A 9544-nucleotide genomic window follows, 5' to 3' on the forward strand; every position below is an offset into this window, starting at 1 on the left:
GCCGAAGGTTCTAGAGCAGCCTGGGGGAGGGGGGTGACGGCGGGGGGGTTGAGGAGGAGGAGGAGGGCGGGGCAAAGGTTCTAAAAATTTTCCATAACTGCAGCGAGCGAGAGAAGAGGTGTTCGCTGGCCCCGCCTCCCTGGCGTTGTGACGCGTTAGTCAGCGCCCCGGCCAGGCAGGCAGGAGCCTGCGCGAGCAGGAAGCCGGGGCGGCCGCTCACGCGCTGTTCACGCGCTGCCAGGGCCGGGGCGCCCCCTGTGCTCCTTTTCCCTTCCCTCTGCCGGGCCGGGTCTGCACCAGGGCGAGGGGTGCCCGGGCTGCGCGTGCAGCCACGCACGCGGTGCCGCTGGCCGGGGGAGCCCCCGTGACCCAGGTTGCCAGCAGCCACGCGGAGCGGGCCTGTTTGCATGTTGTCAAGGAGCTGACGGAAGGCCCCAAACGCCCTGCACAAATGGGGGGGCGGGGCGATCTGCTGACACCCTTGCTGGGTTTGGCGCCGGCCCAGCTCGGCCACCACAGCCCTTTAAAACCACATGTGAGTTCGGCTGTTAAACGTGGCCCTCGGGCAAACAAGGCTGGGAAGTTTGGCGCCTTGGGAAAGAGATGCTCGGTGCCCAGCAAAGGGCTGATCAAGGCAAATGTGCCACGGGCAGGGTGGTCACTGACACATCCCCTGCACACTGGATATGGACATTCCAGTACTTCCAGGAAAGATGTGACCCTGCCCCTGCCAGGTGACCTTGTGTCTGTGGCTTTGCCCCTCAGCATGACTGTGCCACTGCTGGCATGATCTAACCCCTGCTGGTGTGACCCCAGCCTCTGCCAGCATGATGGCACATGGGAGGTCATGCTGGTGAGGGGTGCAGCGATGTGCTCTTCAAAATGCTGTTCGCTGTGCATGCTACCAGTCAAAACCATGTCCCATTTAGTCTCCGTACCAGCATAGGCGGTGAGTTATGTGGGCCCGTAGTGCCCATGCTCCACCAATATTAAGGAAGGTGGGCCTGACTCCACCAACGTTTGGGCTTATAGTTTCAGAGCCTTCCCATCCATAGGACAGACAGGAACAACCACCCCAGGCCCCTTGCTTTGGAGGGCCCTGTGCTTCACGGGGACACGGGGTCCAGGGTGGCCGGGTGCCAGCAGCAGTGAGCAACCCAGCCCACTCCCACTCCACCCCTTCTCTCAAGCCCCTGCTCTGGACCCCATGTCTCCCTGAAGCATGGGGCCCCCAGAAGCATGGGGCCCGGGGTGGTTGCCCCGGTCCATGCTATGGACAAGACGGCTCTGCTTGGACCCGTTCTGGGCACCACTAAAAATTTTACAAACCTGGCGCCCATGTGTACCAGACAGAGGACAAACCATAGAAAAACAGCACTGTTCAGCTGAATGGCCTGCCTACCCACAGGTGTTCACACGGGTTACCTATCTGCATCCGAAAGTGGGATTTGTTCTTAGGTTTTAATGTAAAATAAAACCCATGATTTGATGTATTTTAAAGTTATATGAAGGGTGCCTGTAGCCTGTGAGTAAGCACCCTTAATGCTTGTATAAATCCAGATAAATAAATAAATCATAAAAGCTACTTTGCAAAATCAGCAACAACATGAAGAATGAAACCAAAGCAAATTCATGCTCCACAGCTCACTTTACTGGGAAACCTAAAAAGCACAATAATAGAGGTAAACAATGTGTGTCCACTTTAATTTTGGAGAGAAAAATATACCTTTTAAATTGGATCAATAAATGCATTATAATACCACTTTTGGGCCAAAATCATACCTTCAGGCACCGGCAATTATACAAATAACTATATTTTAAATAAGTCAGGTTGACCTATTTATTGTGATTTGCATTAATATAATACCAAACAAGTAAAGAGTGCTGCAGTGCAAACTATGCTTTTTGTAGGCACTGTCAATCCCCTGAAGGATTTTTTTTTTACCATAAACTTGTCTTTTATGGGATAATGTCCGTGGCAGCACCCTATTCAAGACAATCACCTGGCTTTTGTGGGTAATTAAATGCCAAAGTGAAGCTAAAACATTTGATAACTGTAAAAGCCATTTATGCACACTTGCCATGAACATTACACCTCTTGTAGAAGAGAAAAGAAGTATCAACATAACAAAATGAGAATTTGAAAAAAAATCTTGTCTTGGAGAGTATGAAAGTTTTCATGGCTGCTACTTTGTTGGGCCATGATCCAGCAAACACTTAAGTACGTGCATAATATTAAGCAGGTGAACAGTCCCATCTAAATCAATGACACTACTCGTGTTTAAAGTTAGGCCTCTGTGAAGTGCTTTGCTGGATTGGCACCTGGAGATTTTTCATTGCTACTGGTTTAAGGATGAGATGTAAAGACTTGTTCAAGGGTTGAGTTAATAAGTGAATAATGTATTGAGGGACAGGAGTGGTGCTGTAATGTATGAGAAGATAATATATATAAATAATCTAGAAAGAAAATATTGATATTATTTGTATTAGGGTAGTGCCTAGGACCCACAGGGCCCCATTGTGATTGGCACTATACAAACACGTAGCAAATGGACAGTCCCTGCCCTGAAGAATTTACAGTCTCTGAACTCCTTCATCTATCATAGAACCTAAAGTTGATTCAGTAAATCTATTATATTTTTTACCTTGTCCATTTTTTCCCAAGGACCAATGTAAACAGTTCCTGGCTATTTTAATTCTGAATTTCTTGACTTAATTTGTTTTGCAATTGAAAAAATATTTAAATACCTTTATGTCTCTTCCATATATTTTGGAGGCAGAATAACAATCATCATACTCATCGTTTCCTTCCACTACCACTTTACCTCTTATTCTTCCTTTTATTCCTTTTCTTTTTATTCATCCTTGCTCCTTTCTTCTTTTTGCTTGTTTCCTTCCCTTTTCTCTTCAGCCTTTTTATATTCCTTCTCCTTCCCTTTTCTTCAGACTTTTCTTCTCATCCTTATCCTCCCTTATCTCTATACCTAAAATGTTCTTGTCCTGCCTCCTTTCCCTTCCACTTTGTTCCTTGTAGGTGGTCTTCAACCACTTCAAGCCTCCTTATAATACTTTGTGCTTTGTGGATATGTAAAGGGAACAGAATTTTCTGTATGAAGTTTGTGTACCTACTATAGTTATCCATGTAATAAATAAGACTGCTAAAAATGAAAGAAGTTAGTGAAAAATACTTTTCTATATTTTTTGTGTGTATTGATAGCTTTGTGTACAGTTTCACTATTGCCTATAGAGTCATTTTTCTTTGTTGAAAAAATCCTATAAACGTCAGTGGAATAAACCCTTATGAATTAAAAAAAAATCCTCAGAACATATTTAAAGGTTGCTCTGTGAGAAATTAGTTTTAAAAAAATTAGTCAATATAAAAAACTTCCTGTTGATTGTGTTTCTTTAAAGTATGCCACAACAGAAGCCTCAGATGTCAGTGGTGAGATTGCAATCTCGAATGAACTCTGTAAATATATTTCATATTAACAGACAGACAGTGGCATGCTATTATGGGATCTTACCCTGTACTCCTTTCTCAGGTAAAACTCCCACTGAAGCCAACAGGAATTGTGTGTGTGTGTATGCTGCTCATATGATGGTGACTCACATATTAAGAGTATCATTCAAAACCTAGTTTAATCCTCAAATATATATTCCTGGGTTCATCCTCGCCTAGTTTTAGCTTTCCAATATGATCACCACAAAATCATTATGTTAAAAAACAACAACTTTTTAAACAAAATTATATTTACTATATTAAAATTTAGACTTATACCAAAAGTAGGTAAGAATCCTGAGCCTTGCTTTTTAAGCCATACAGTTGTGCTATTGTATTTGAGTTCACTCAGAACAGTGGATTCTGCATTTAATATATGCAACAATACCCACACACAAAAATGAGTGAGTCTTAAAAGGGCACTGCCAAAAGCTATGAGAAAGATTTTCACTTTATGTTTTTCACTCTATAACATGCTCTTAAGAGGTTTAAAAATAGGATTTCTCTCTATTAATCTTGATCTTTTCCACTCAGCAAACATTGATTTTCTCCCTGTGTTGTGTGAAATTAACATCAGGTTTTTGTTTATCTTTTTGCTCTGTGATAATGCAGTACAATTTGGGAATTAGTATTTGTTAGCTCAAGCTCCCTCCACTGTCTGAATCCTCCCCTCGTCTCCCCCCCGCCCATTTTTATTGTCTAGCTCCTTCAGGGATCAGAGCTATAATTTTTGTTCTTTTAAATTTTGCTGGTGATGGAAAATCGATTTAAAAAAAGATATTTAGAATCTCAAAGATGTTTGTCACACATTTACTTCATTGTTTGTGTATAAACATAATTTATGAAGTCAACAAAGCCCTCAATCCACTTCAGATCTAGAAAAGGTCACTTACATTTTTGTGGGCCCCACAAAAATGGAAGAGTGGTTCAGAAGACCACACAATGGTGTTTATATTCATAAGGGAGAGAAACTATAGCAATTGGCAGGGGTCCCAGCATGCCTCCATACTAGTCCCACAAGGTTCAGCGTGAAGAACAATGATGGGGGCAGAGGAGGAGCCACGCGATATGTATTTACATTAATCCGATGGCCTGAATGCACCACGGCATCTTTGACCAGGATACTGCACATCAGGGAAAGCCTTCATAACTTTTGGCAGTAGAGGGTAGACAGCGTTACCCAGAATCATAGTGGAAACAAATACTCCATTCATGTTCATTATTTGGTGGGAACAACACATCTGCCTGCCCACTCTTGAACAATCCTGAGTTACTTTACAGGAGTATCTAATAACGTATGTATCTTTGAATTTCTCCCAATGGCCTACCAAGGTCTGCATCATGAGGGAGCAACAGGCCAGATCCTCAAATGTATTTAGGTACCTAATTCCCATTTAATTAGGACTCCAAACCTGGGCATTTTAAGAGTTCTTTGGTGGATAAAACACATTTACATTTTCATTTTAGTTTAGAACATTTAAACTTGAAAATGCCAATTTTAATTTAAAACATTATGTGGAAATGCGTTTAAACACTTTGAATGTAGTGGGATATGCCTTCTACCAAGTGAGTTTTCATATTCTTCAGCTGGGCAAAATGGACACAGTTTTCATTTAGTTATAACAGTTCTTGTGAACAAACTCCTGGCAGAAGTTAGGGATGGCTAGATGTTCCAGTTCATATTGTCTTCTATAATACAATAAATAGTTTTAAATTAGACAAGAGTATGAAGCACATTTATTTTTTTATGGAACAGATACTGATTCAGCACAATGGGAAGGATATTATTCTATTTATTTAAATATTGCTGAATCTCTAGCATCAGCAAGGATCGATTACCTGAACTACCCTTTCTGTTCTTCTCTTTTTATGTGCTGTACTTTTACTGAATTTATCAGCAAATGCTGTGTCATGCATAGGTTGCATAACTGGTGCTCCACATTCTGACCCAGAATTGGTTGACTGCCTCTAGTTCATAGGCTATCTGCACTCCTTATTCAGGCAACCAGTGCATGACACAGCACTTCTAGATAGGTTTAGAAAAAGTAATGTACAAGAACAGAAGTGTGTTTGTGTGGTCATATAAAGTAATCCAACCCTATCTACAGTACATCATTAATTGGCATTAACAGTTGTTCAATATTTAAATAAACATAATGTAATCATGTTCCTGTCATTGTGCTGAATTAGCAGTTTAACCATACAGTTATTCAGTAGGAGTTTTGCTGAATATATATGGAATATTAGATCCCAGAAGACTGCATGTCACTCTTCTTTGGGTATGGTGTCTAAACAGAGTGGGACATACGCACAAGTAGAATGCTTAAATCTCAGTCTATATGATCCATATGAGCTATAGTTTATGATATTAATCTATATTTAATACAGTCGAACCCATTTATCTCGACCTCGGTTAACTTGCCAACCCTATTAAGTCGAGGTTTTAGTAGTGGAACCGCCAAACTCCCTCTTTGTCTTATCGGTTTCTCATCGGTTATGTCGATTCTTTAATCTCGCCGAACCCTAATATCTCGAGCACAGAAGAGCTTTTGCCACTAACCGAGGTCGAGATAAATGGGTTCGACTGTAACTCCGGCGGCGGCCCTGCCCGGCTCCTGCCGCATCCCTCCCCGGCCACGCGACTCACTGAATTTGCATTCACTGAATTGTTCACTTTCGCCGGTCCCCGCTTCGCCGCCCGCCCGGCCCCGCATACCCAGTCCCCGCCCGCCCGCCCGGCCCCGCATACCCGGTCCCCGCTTCGCCGCCCGCCCGTCCGCCCGGCCCCGCTTCGCCGGTCCCCGCTTCGCCGCCCGCCCGCCCGGCCCCGCATACCCGGTCCCCGCTTCGCCGCCCGCCCGTCCGCCCGGCCCCGCTTCGCCGGTCCCTGCTTCGCCGTCCGCCCGGCCCCGCTTCGCCGGTCCCCGCTTCGCCGCCCGCCCGCCGGGCTTTATAAAACCTTAACAACAAGGATAACTACTTTTCTGCAGTGTTCAATCAGGTTCAAAATGTTGGGCTGCATCAATATTAGAACCTTACTTTAAAAAAAGAGAATGAAGGCAGAGAAACAAAAAAAACGGATAAAAAAGGGGATGTGGGATGAGAGAGTCAACAGAGGTCAGTTAATCATTTGCATTCACTGAATTGTAACAGTAAATTAAGAACTTATGCTTTGGCCTAACCTTCTCTCTACATTTCATCATGTTCACTTTCCCCTCATTCAAAATTTCCAGTGAGGGTATAGAGATTTGTTCACATTGCTGAGTGCTGTAATCATTTCTCTCTAAAATGGGACAGATTCTCTTCTGCATTAAGGCTTCTTTATTGCCACGCCACTGGTGCAAAGTAGCCCTAAGCCATCTTAGCCAGCCACAGAAGGATCACCTTCATGTAGGCACCCTTGTGTACCACAGAGCCACCACAACAATTTTTAAGACACCCTACTACCACCATAGATCTATGCCAACCAAGGATCCCCTATGTTTGTGCACACCTTTACTTCACAGTGATCCTAGGCTGTTTTAACAATCCTAGGCTGTTTTAACAATCCCTCAGAGGTATTGGTAGCTGGCACTGTGAGATTGGATGATGGGTTTTACACAGTATGAGTGCTTCTTGGCCACAGGTGTGAATCAGGTGCTATTCACAAACTTCTCTGCAGAGGAGCTGACTGAATGTTAAGATATATGTACTGTATGCTAATAATTTTCCTCTCTGTACCTCTTTCAGCAGTTGTCAGTGGCTTGCAGGATTGAGTTTTTAGGGCAAGATTGTGGCCAAAGCCAAAGGTATACACATAAAGGTGTTAGTTAACCAGAGAGAAAGGCTCAAAGAACTTTCTTCCCTTTCAAACATTTACAGGAAATGGCTTCATTGTAAATAGAAAATAGATGGGCCATACGTACCCTGCCTCCCTCCATGCTACCCAGCATAGCTGGACAGCTAGATAGGGAGTACATAAGGCACCCTCACCTGGGATATAGCAGTGGGTACGATGCTTGTGCGGACCTGGAAACTGTAGAAGGCATTGCTCTTTGGGAAACTCAAGCCCCCCCGCAGAGTTCCTGGTGGGATGGTGCCGTTTCACATCAGTTAGCTGTATTCATCCTGAACTCCACTGACTTCAGTGAAAGTTTAGGTACACAGGCATACAGCAAAAGATAAGTGTTTTTAAAATAGTTACATCATTTTAAACTCTCTAGGTTAATTATAGAAAATTCATATTTACATAAGATTAAGTTGTCTTCAGTCAATGACATTTAGTGAGAGTTTGGACCCAATCCTGCAATTGACACCTGGAGGGTACAGGACTGCATGTGAAATTAGTCAATTATAGCACTGGGGCTTTAGCTGGTAAGAATAGTAACATTTGGGGTGTTGAGTCACCACAATCATCTGGGCTGATGAGCTCTCCACGCTGATCAAACAGGAAATGGGAATTCAAAAGTTCCTGGGTCTTTAACAGGGGAGGAGCTGTTTTCTGTGTACCTAGCTGCTGTGCAGCAGAGTTGAAAATGATCTCCAGACTGGTCTCAGTGGAGCATTGTGAGACACCTCCTTGAGGCCAATTCAGTCAACTTACACAATGCTGTGCTACACTACCTCTCTGTCGACCCATCAACATTGAATTAAGTGCTATGCCTCTCATGGAGGTGAAGTAATTAAGTTGATGTTACAGGTGAGTTAGGTTGGGCAGAAGGGACCTGGTAGTGTAGACACATACATTATGAGGTCAACAAAAGGTGGCTTCCCTCGAGATAAGTTTGTACAGGTTGAACCTCTCTAATCTGGCACTCCCTGGTCCGCCAACATCCATGGTCTGGCATAGGTATTGACTCCGTGGGTGCTCTGGGGCTGGAGCAACCACGGGGAAAAATTAGTGGGTGTGGAACATCCACTGATGCCAAGCTCCTCCTCCCCCTCCCCCTGCACCTCTCACGCGCCAGCAGCCCCGTGTTTACCAACTCCTCCTCCTCCCTCCCAGTGCTTCCTGAGCACCACGAACAGCTGATTCATAGCGTTCAAGCTCCGGGAGGGAGGGGGAGGACCTTGGACCAGTGGCTGAGATTCTGGGTGAGGGGCTGGCTGCTGGGACCCTGGGTGGCAGTAGGGCTCCCAGGCAGGGGGCCACACTGGGTGCAAAGCCTACTTCCCATTCCTATGGAGACCTGCTGGCACTCTGCATTGCCCTCCTGTGGTTCGGCAAATTCTCTGGTTCGGCCAGGTCAAGTCAGGTCCCAAGGGTTCTGGACTAGAGAGGTTCAATCTGTAGTGTAGACCAGGCTTTAGATTATGATGATCTATTTTTGAATGTAGAATTGTAGTTAATCTGTAAGTGAGCATGTAAACCTAGCATTTATGTGACAGCCTTCCAGATTTTAAATATAGCTGATCTTCTGTCCCTCCTTGTGTAAATCCAGAAGCTAAAAATATTGTAGAACAGTAAGTCTTTGCAGCAGTTTACAGATAGTAAAACATGCCAGTACATTTATTATATACAACTGGTCCTAAATTTTACCACTGTGATGTAAAATGTATCAAACTAACAAAAACATGTTTCTATAAATGAAAAGGAACTATGAAAGACATGTCTATTTATTGAGGTCCCATAAAATGAAATATCATACAGGATGAACTGATCTGTTTTCATGCTTCCGTATAGCACGGAGGTGGGCAAACTACGGCCCGTGGGCCACAGCCAGCCCCTGTCCTGCCTGGCCCTTGAGCTCCCAGCCTCTCTTCTGCTGTTGCCCCTCCCCCACAGCCACGCTGCCGCACGGGCAGCACTCTGGGCAGCAGGGTTGTGTGTTCCTGCAAGGCAGCACAGCAGCATGTCTGGCTCCGGCTGGGTGGCGTGGCTGCCACACATGCTGCTCTGAGCGGCATGGTAAGGGGGCCGGGGGGGGTTGGATAAGGGACATGGGGTCCCAGAGGGCAGTCAAGGGACAGGGAGCAGGGGGTGGTTGGATGGGGTGGAGGTTCTGGGGGGCGGTCAGGGGATGGGAATGTGTGGGGGGGTGTTGGATAAGAGTGGGAGTCTCAGGG

This window comes from Mauremys mutica, chromosome 1 (genome assembly GCF_020497125.1).
Source record: "Mauremys mutica isolate MM-2020 ecotype Southern chromosome 1, ASM2049712v1, whole genome shotgun sequence".
In the NCBI taxonomy this organism is placed as follows: Eukaryota; Metazoa; Chordata; order Testudines; family Geoemydidae; genus Mauremys; species Mauremys mutica.